The sequence below is a fragment of the Mus caroli genome, unplaced genomic scaffold (genome assembly GCF_978045245.1).
Source record: "Mus caroli unplaced genomic scaffold, Mus_caroli_1 scaffold_2, whole genome shotgun sequence".
NCBI classification, from domain to species: Eukaryota; Metazoa; Chordata; class Mammalia; order Rodentia; family Muridae; genus Mus; species Mus caroli.
The window spans coordinates 18,929,205-18,939,497 of record NW_028227257.1 but is presented as its reverse complement, the minus strand read 5'-3'; the positions used below and the strand labels follow the sequence as shown (position 1 = coordinate 18,939,497).

General features: G+C 46.4%; 1 pseudogene; it reads left to right on the top strand.

Annotated features, from left to right (window-relative positions):
- The first annotated feature begins 366 nt into the window (after positions 1–366).
- LOC147005739 (uncharacterized) lies at positions 367–9,357 on the top strand (annotated as a pseudogene).
- The last annotated feature ends 936 nt before the right edge of the window (positions 9,358–10,293 follow it).

Here is a 10,293-nt window from a genome sequence, read left to right as displayed (position 1 = left end):
CTGTCTGTGTAGGCCTGGCTGTCTCACAGTTCACCATATAGACCAGGCTGGCCTCAATCATAGAGACCCTCCTACCTCTACAGAGTACTGGCCTCATATCTATCTGACTTTTTGTGGGGGTAGCAGGGATTGAGTTAAGGTCACCAGACCATCTCCCCATCTGGATCCCATTTTTATTTGCATTTTTTTCATATTTCGTGTTGAAAGACTTTCATAAATTGCTTTTGCGATGATATACTGCACTATTCAGCTGAGAGAAAAAAAAATTATGGGTGATAAACCCAAGTAAAACGTTTCAGACTAGTCTGAGATTTGAGCTGCGGAAGACACAGGGCAGGTGATTTTCCCATACAGAGTCTGAGCAGTATGTTGCTGGCCAAAGGGCAGCTAAAGGTCAGCTGTGCTGCAGAAAGGTCCTCAACCATCAAAATCCAGAGAGAGGGGAGAATTAAGCCAATTACATCAGGAGCCCATAAGAAGGGCACTTGGAGCCGGGCATGGTGGCACACGCCTTTAATCCCAGCACTTGGGAGGCAGAGGCAAGTGGATTTCTGAGTTCAAGGCCAGCCTGGTCTTCAGAGAGAGTTCCAGGACAGCCAGGGCTACACAGAGAAACCCTGTCTCGAAAAAACAAAAAACAAACAAACAAAAAAAAGGGCACTTGGATGTACCTAGAAGCTGAGGCCTTTCAGAATTGCATTCTGTGTTGCCATGACTATCATAGGCTCTAGAACAGAACAAGGCACTTAGCCGTCTTCTTCCTTCTTGGGCTTCAGTTGTGATTTGGGAACCAGAAATGCCCAGGCCCACTGTGAGGTCTGCTATGTCCCAGTTAGGGCAAGCAAGAATCACAGAGGCCAACAAAGCTGGGCTGAGAATGGAAGGGGAAGTGAAACCCTGCCACAGCTCATATGTGCTCAAGCAAAAAAGCCACCTGTGGTCAGTCGACGTTTGGCTTGGGTAAAGAGAGGTTGCCAGAGCAGTGTGGGTAGAGTGATGTGGACATGGGGCCAATCACAGATAACAGCAGTTTAAAAATAACAAGGATGACTTCATAGCGTGAGGGGCTGGGGTAGGGAGATGGCAGGTTTCAGGAGGTAAAAAGCGAGAGGTTCACAAAAATCAGCCCTTAATAGGTCACTTCTATTATGCAGAGGAGAGAAACTGTTGACTTGGAACTAGGAGGCACCAACAAAGCAAGAAGCCCGTAGTTCTCTCATCTGTAAGATTGGGACTGTAATAGTTCCTTCCTCTTGGGGTCAAGTCAACTGATGCATAAACTATGTACAGCTGAGTGTAGCCAGGTGCAGGGCTACTAAGGAGCCTGAGACAGGAGACCTGAGAAAAGCATAGCCAGCTTGAATGGCAGAGCGAGAAACCCATCACCAAAGCATTATCGCTTGTTTGCAAATAACTGTTGATAATATGAGAAGAGGAAACTTCTGGTTTCTGAAACGAGCTGAGGAAGACTATGTGGAGAGCCAGCAGCAACCAGAAATCCAGAGGGGAGAGAAACAGGAGAGACATCCCCACCTCAGAGATGGGGCTCTGACTCCAGAGATATGTGTGTGTGTATACAAAGTGCTATGGTTAGGCATATCATTCTCTGGGAGGAAGATGGCCCATATCACATTATCAGAGGATCTGACTACACACACATGTGTAAATACATTTTAAAATTACTTAGCCAAAAAAAAAAAAAAAAGGGAGTGGGGGCAGGGGGGGAGCAGATGAGACAAGAGGCCCACACTCATGCATGGATGGAAATAGCTAAGTCCGAGAACCCAGGACAAAGAAAACAGAAGGCTTAGAGAAAGAAGCAAGCATAGAGGGGAGCTTATAGGGGGATGGGATAGGAGTTAGCTCAGCCGTCATGGACCCCAGAGAAGGTTCACGGTGCGGTTGGGGGATTGGGGGGGGGACTTTTGATTAAAGTCTGAGTGAGTTAATGGGCAGGTATGAAGCTGGAGAACTGAGGCAGGAATGGTAACAAAGACCCTGGCTGGGGTTCTCTTGCTGCCCTGCTTGACACATCAGAAGAAGGTACCCACATGAAAGGATTAAAGGTAGCACACTAAGCTCAGAGAAAGAAGCCAGCCACAGAATAAATAAGTACAATTCAACAACAACAAACCCCAGCACTCCGTAGGCAGAGGCAAGCAGATCTCTGAGTTTGAAGCCAGCCTGGTCTACAGAAGCTGTTCCAGGACAGCCAGGGCTACATAGATAAACCCTGTCTCGAAAACAAACAAACCTCTGTCTTCATCAAGATTACATCCTATGGCCAAGCAGGGCAGCTCCACTTTTAACCCTGGAGCTCTAGAGAGGCAGAGCTAGAGACAGGCTGAGCTCTGTGAGCCTCAGGCCAATCTGGTTAACCTTAGTGAGTCGTAGGTCAGCTAGGGCTACCTACTGAGATTGTGTCTCAAAAACAGACTGGGGGAGCGTCTGAAAAGTATTAACCAAACAGGCAAAATAGATATATGCAAGCCCTGGGGAGACAAGGAAGGAGTGATGGGTGGGAAGAGCTAAGTGGAGTGGTTATAATCTCTGTACTTAGTACTCTGAGTACTGGGAGGGAGATGAAAGACAAAGAGAACTGAGCTGTGGAGATAGCTGAGGGAAAGAGGCTGTAGGCAAAAGTATCCTCAAACACAAAGGGCCTGGGCTGGTGGGCAAGTGTGTCGGTGAGCATCTTAAAGAGATCCAGGTGGCTGGGCAGTGGTGGCGCACGCTTTTAATCCCAGGACTTGGGAGGCAGAGGCAGGCGGATTTCTGAGTTCGAGGCCAGCCTGGTCTACAGAGTGAGTTCCAGGACAGCCAGGGCTACACAGAGAAACCCTGTCTCAAAAACAAAACAAAACAAAACAAAACAAACAAACAAAACCCAAACCAAACCAAAAAACAAAGAGAGAGAGAGAGAGAGAGAGAGAGAGAGATCCAGGTGGTTAGCAGACAGTGCCAGCAGACAAGCAGTGTTAAAGATGGCTGACAGGGAAGCAAGTAAAGTGGGTCTGGAAGACTGCCATAAAAACTTTGACCTTACTCTAAGTGAGAGAGCCACTGGCAGTACTTGGTGTAGCAGTGCAGGGATGCTGCATTCAGAAAATCACTGTGATTCGAAGGACCACTTATTCTGGGTGTGGCAGGGCCCAGTGGGAGGAAGACAGAAGCATGTATGCCACCCGCATTCCACCAGGTGAAGGTGATGAAGATTTAGATTAATGTGGAAGCAAAGGGAATGCTGAGAGGTGTTCAGCACTGAACATTTGAAGGGGATACGAACAGGCTTTGTTGAGGGATGTGTCACCAATGAGCATCACGAATGGCCCTAGGTTTTGAGAGGAAGCCACGTTTGTTTTTAATTTGCTCCCAGAAGTAGACATTCTGCAAAGATTTGTGCAAATACACTCCTAGCATTCTGTCTCCTGGTTCCGAAACAAATGCTTAAGAAAAAGAAATAAATTTCAAATAAATTGTGTTGTCATTAAAAAGAAAGGAAGAAAGAAAGGAAGGAAGGAAGGAAGGAAGGAAGGAAGGAAGGAAGGAAGGACAGAAGACCTATGCCCAGGATTATTCAGGGGGATTGAGGATGTTTGGAAATGATAGCATTCTCTCTCTCTCTCTTCACACACACACACACACACACACACACACACACACACACACACATACTCACACACACACATATATATGTGTATATATATACATATATACATATATATGTATATATTAAGATTTATTTATTTTATGTATGTGAGTACACTGTAGCTATCTTCAGACACACTAGAAGAGGGCATCAGATCCCATTACAGATGATTATAGCTACCATGTAGTTGCTGGGAATTGAACTCAGGATCTCTGGAAGAGCAGTCAATGCTCTTAACCACTGAGCCATCTCTCCAGCTCACATTGTTTGTTTGTTTATTTGTTTTTCCCATTAAGTATGGAATGCTGGGCTCCCTGAAAGAGTTCTCCTGGATTGCCTGTCCTGGGGGCTCTCTTACACAGTTCCAGAAGTCTATGTTGTAATTGCTAGGTCATTCCTTCTATCTTCTCCGTCTCCAGGTGGAGGGAGACAGTGGTGAACTCTGACCCACAGTTGTACTAGCAGGGCCAGACATCACACAGGCACGGAGTACTGTCAGAGTAACTTAACTGCATCGCAGAGGCTGACAAGAAACACCTGTCTTTTTGGGTTCTGAGTATTTCTCCAGCTTCACTGCCAGAGCCAATGGCAGGTACCTATAGCAATGTCCTGAAAAAAAAAAATAGAGATGTTTCCTGCAGGCCCATTGGGAGAAAAATATCTTTAGGACCCTGAAAGATAAGCCATCCGGAAAAACATGTCCTCTGAGTCAGCCCTTAAGTGATTTCCTGGGGGCAGAGGCGCAGAGTCACCATGAGTGGTTGGAAGCAGCCTGTGGCTTTTTAGAGACAAAGAGGGCTGTCTCCGCCAAAAGAATATGTCTCTGTCTGACCCAGAGTTCCTGATATTAACTGGACTAGTGCTTTTTCAAGGCGGTTGGGATGATCCAATAACCCTGAACTAGAAGTCAGTAGACCCTGTTTATTATTAGACATGAGTGTGTCCTGTCTATCATCACCATCAGCACCATCATCATCAACACCACCACCAACATACACACACACACACACACACCCTCTCTTAGCCGTAGGCTACTTCAGTTACAACTGCATTACATTCCTCCCTGTTTATAGTGAAACCTTCTGAACAACTTGTCTAAACTTGCTGCCTCCACTTCCTGATCTTCTACTGACTTACCAACCCAGGCCCATCCCTAAAATGAGGCTGTGCGTCTAGGCCCTTCCGATGACCTCATCTACTCGAATTACTTCAGGTATTACTTCAACTCTGTCCTTTTTCCTGAGCTCCAAAGCCATGTCTCCCATTGCCTATCAGACACCCCGACTCAGCTAAAACACAAACACTTTAGGCTCTGCACGGTCAGAGCTGAATTCATCATTGTTTTCTCAAATGTGCTGGCTAGTTTTATGTCAACTTGATCGTCATCAAAGAGGTAGGAACTTCAACTGAGAAAATACCTCTGTAAGATGGGGCTGCAGGCAAGAAGCTTATATGGCATTCTCTCTCTCTCTCTCTCTCTTCCCTAAGGGAGTGTGAGGCTTCTCTTCCTATCACCAGCCTTTCACTTAAGCCAGTACCTCAGCTGGGTTTGTGTGTCCTCACCCACCCCTGCCTTTTTTTTTTTTTTTTTTCCAAGACAGGGTTTCTCTGAGTAGCCCTGGCTGTTCTGGAATTCACTCTGCAGCCCAGGGTGTCCTTGAACACAGAGATCTCTCTGCCTCTGCCTTCTGAGTGCTGGAATTAAAGGTGTGTGCCACCACTACTGGGCTTTTTTTTTTTTTTTTTTTTTAGACAGGGTTTCCTCTATGTACCCCTGGATGTCCTGGAACTTGCTTTGTAGATCAGGCTGGCCTCCAACTCAGAGATCTTGGTAAACTCCACAGAGGGAGTAGCTACAAATGGGGTGTGAAGAACAGGACCAAGGGTTAACTCAAGAGGATCTAAGGGTTTGAGCCTGAGAACTGGGCAAGGTCAACAAAAAGGATAAGGAAGCTCAGGGAGAAAGCAGACCTCAGGACCTGAGGGCTGTGATATTATCAAGTGGACCCGAGAGAGAGGCTGTCTGTGGGAGTCAACTTAGGAACTATAAAGCTACCAAGAGGGAAATCCAGAGAAGAGACTGCTGTTGATAAGCTAGATGGGTGACCCAGCTGGTTGGATGTTGCCTCAGAAGTATGAGGACCTGAATCCCCAGAGCCCACATAGAAGCTGGACATGGCGGAACATGGAATGCCAGAGCCCCTTCTGCTTCCTGTCTGGTCATCCCCTTTTCAGATATCTCACATATGGGCAAGGGCACAGTGACCTAAAGACAGCTTGGGAGATTAGGAAGGTATTCAGTGTCTGGGCATAAGGGCTGGCTTAATTTACATAACCATCGTTGCCCATAAAAACAAGGGAGCACTAGAAACCATTTCCAATGATGAAAAAGATTAAACAAGACAAACTCTGCAGAAGCACAGCATAGGAAAGAGCTCAAAGGAAGGAGGTAGTTTTGGGGTTTGTTTTATTTGTTTAAGACAGAGGTTCATGCCAGGCAGTGGTGGCACACGCCTTTAATCCCAGCAACTGGGAGGCAGAGGCAGGCAGATTTCTGAGTTCAAGGCCAGCCTGGTCTACAGAGTGAGTTCCAGGACAGCCAGGGCTACACAGAGAAACCCTATCTTAAAAAAACAACAACAACAAAGACAGAGGTTCACTATGTAGCCTTGACTGACCTAGCATTCACTATGTAAACCAGGCTGACCTAGAACTAACAGAGATCCTCCTGCGTCTACCTGCCATATCCTGAGATTAAAGTCCTGATGCCTGGTTTCTAAAAACGTATTTTTAAAGAAGTCATGAGGGGCGCCAGGCGTGGTGGCGCACGCCTTTAATCCCAGCACTCCGGAGGCAGAGGCAGGAGGATTTCTGAGTTCGAGACCAGCCTGGTCTACAAAGTGAGTGCCAGGACAGCCAGGGCTACACAGAGAAACCCTGTCTCGAAAAAACAAAAACAAACAAACAAAAAAACAAAAGAAGTCATGAGGGCACCAGGGACAGGAGAGCAAGTGAAGCTCCTGCTACAGGGACTTCTGTAGGAAAAGATGTCCCTTGTAATAACCAAGCTCCTGGCAGGGACAGAGGAAAGGTAGTAGAAGACTCAGGGATTTTTTTTTTTTTTTTTTGTTTTTTTTTTTCGGTTTTTTCAAGACAGGGTTTCTCTGTGTAGCCCTGGCTGTCCTGGCACTCACTTTGTAGACCAGGCTGGCCTCGAACTCAGAAATCCGCCTGCCTCTGCCTCCCGAGTGCTGGGACTAAAGGCGTGCGCCACCACGCCCGGCTAGACTCAGGGATTTATAGCAGGGAAACGGGAAAGGTGGTGCTTTCAAAATCCGACCCTGGCTTAGCGCTATCACCATCTGGTTCAGTGAGGCTCTCTCTCTCTCTCTCTCTCTCTCTCTCTCTCTCTCTCTCTCGCTCTCGCTCTCGCTCTCTCGCTCTCTCTCTCCCCCTCTCGCTCTCTCTCTCCCCCTCCTCTCTTCCCTCCTTCATTCCTGAGAAGAAACGCTGAGTCAGTGCAGGGCTTCTCTAGCTCCCAGAATTTCTGGGTGTTTTTCCAGAATCCGGGGGCTTGCCCCTCTGCCTTGCGCTGCCTGCCGCTTCTCTAGCCAGAAGCAGTTAGACCCAAACAGCAGTGGGATAATGACCTCCTGACAGCATACCCTTTGAGGAGAGTCAGCAAAAGCTGCTGTCACTCCCATCCCCTCTGTTCCAATCTAGATGGGTCAAAGTCTTCTCTTTTATAACTCACATCTCCATCCCCATTCCAACTAGCCTGCTATGGTTAGTGTAATGGTCAGTATGTCTCCCAGCTAACCTCCCCTTCTCCATTGTCAGCTCCCTGGAACTGTCTGCTGTCCATTCTCTGGTACTCAATGGTTTTCAGATATCATTTAAACCTAGCTCACCTTGCTGTAGCTCCACGGTTATGGGAAGGGCCTTCCCACCTTCCCAGCCTCAATCTATGCCACAGCCTTACACTGACTTCATCTGTCATCATGATCTAAAGTCATTTATGCCCATAGCTCTCTGCCTTGGCCATTTGCCAGCTTTTCTTGTACTATCTTCTCTTTCTCAGATATTTCATTCCTCATCTCTCAAAAAATGACATGGAACTGGAAGGTTCCCCCCCCCCACCTCCATATTGTCCCTCCAACATTTCCTAATGAGTTGGATGTGCCTCCATTGCAGAGTTTCCATAGTAATTGGTAGTTTGTCACCTCTCCCCTTATTGTTCCTTGTATCTTAGGGTAACAGTTGAGGGATGTGACTTTCTCATTATTAGACTGAGAGTTTTTCCAAAATGAAGATCAGATCTTGTTTGTATCTGTATTTACACAGCTTAGCGTAGGACCTTATCTACCTCATACTATCAACTAGTCTCACATTCCTTGGGGAGTAATGGTGGGATGAGTCAAGAATCTTATCACAACGGGGGTGTCTTGTGGAAGGAAGACAACAGAGGGTTTGGCCTGTAATCTCAGTACTTTGGGTGGTTGAGGCAGGATGAGAAAGATAATGGAAACACACAAATAGACCCCCTCCCCACCCCATCCCCCACTCCCTGAGCCACATGGCAGGATCCTAAATCTCACTCTGCTATTCAAGGCTTGGGGCTTTCCCACCGGCCTTTCCTTTTATTCAGACAATTTTCAACTTTTGCTGAGCAGCTGCTGTAGTAGCAGAAGGCAGCAGGACATTTCTGGTTGCTGGGATCAACAGCATGAACGTTTTCCATGGATCACCAAGCAGGTTCTATTTTGAGAGTGTCCAACTCTTAACAGGGCATTAGATCTCTAGGCAAGGCATTATGGCAAGGGGAAAACTGCCAGAAAACTGTAGTCAGGAAAGCAGTGAAGCCAAGACTAGGAGACCACCAGGAGTGCTGGGCAAGGCAGTGCATGCCAGTAGTAAATCCAGCACTTAGGAGATTCGGGGCAAATGATCTAGAGTTCAAGTTTGGCCTCAGCTATATAATGAGTTGAAGCCCAACCTGGGCTTCATGAAACCCTATCTCAAAGTTACAAAGTTAGTAAAAACAAATATATTTTAAAAACTGTTAGGAGGGATATCTGGGATCTGAACCATGAAGATCCCAGGGTGGGACAAAAGTATAGCCGAGGCCTTGAGATTCCCTGGCTTGAAACCAGATGGAAGTTGAATATCAGTCACATGACCCAACATAGCTTTCAGAAGCAAAAGGAGCAATGTATTTAAGTGTACCAAAAGGTATCTCGCATTGCAATGAGGCAGAATTCACAGACCTGAACTTCACTAAGGTCTTCTCTCTGCCTGTTAGCACTCTCCTGCCCTCTCCCCTCAACCTCTCCCAGCTTCCCCTGGCCTTGGCAAAATGCTGCTCCTTAACGTGACATAGTACAGATCTATTAGCAAGAAGAACAACCACGCTACTTTCTTCTCAATTCTAAAGCCTCTAGAAATTCCATCTGAGTGGTTCAGTGTAGGCCACTTGTGACAACTGTCAAAGAGGAACCACAGCACATTTGTGGCTGTGCATATGGTCCCTCCAGAACCTTGTGAGTCTGGGGAAAAGTCCTAGGAAAGCAGAAGTTGTTCAGGCATCATCACAAGTGTATAATTCTGGAAGACAACAGTTGAACCAGACTTTAATAAAACCTGCCTGTAGCAGCCAGTGTCCTGAGTCCATTCATTCCAAAGGAGCCCAAGTCTTAAGCAGCAGATAGGAGATGGGGGTGAGGAGAGGGGAAAGAGGAGAGAAGAAAGAAGAGAGGGGGAAAAAAGGTTTTTCTAGGCTTAAAGATATTTTGGAGGGTTGATGCTGGTGCATTCCTTCAGTCCCAACACTGAGAAGGCAGAGGCAGAGGCAGAGGCAGAGGCAGAGGCAGAGGCAGAGGCAGAGGCAGAGGCAGAGGCAGAGGCAGAGGCAGACAAATCTCTGAGTCTGAGGATAGCCCGGTCCATAGACTAACTCAAAACAAATAAACAAACAAACGAATCTCCAAAAGAACCCAAACTCCCAAGGGGGAAAAAAAAAGAAAGAAGAGGAGAAGAAAAGAAGGAGAAAGGGAGAGAGAGAGAGAGAGAGAGAGAGATCCTGTTTAGGCAGGAGAGTCGGAGAGCTAGCTCAGTAGTTTATTTAGAGCATGGCTACTCTTCAAGAGAACCCAGGCTCAATTCTACCACAAGTGTTTGTAATTCCAGTTCCAGGGTATCTGGCACCCCTCACACAGATATGCAGGCAGGCAAAACACCAATGCATGCAAAACATAAGGAAATTTTAAAAAAGTATTTTGGAGACACTGCAGACTTAAGCATCATACAGGTATCAGCATATTGAAGATTCTAAACAGGACACCAAGAAAAGCTCTGTTTAACTCTAAATCATAATGATGTATTTGTGTGTGGAGCGCTCCTTTTTGCGTAACATCTACAAATCATCTGCCTTTTACCAGTTATGCTCTGGAGACAGGCATACATCATCTTTAGTTACTTTATAAAGGCTGAGGTGGTCCGTCAGTGAATAGTCTTGAGTTAAAACAGTATTTTCCATACCTGATATATTTGCTTTTGACCTTCCTGGAGTATGTCTTATATTCCCTCTCTGTACTATTCTTGGATTTTTTAAAAATAAAAGCAGTCTCATTATGTAACCCTGGTTA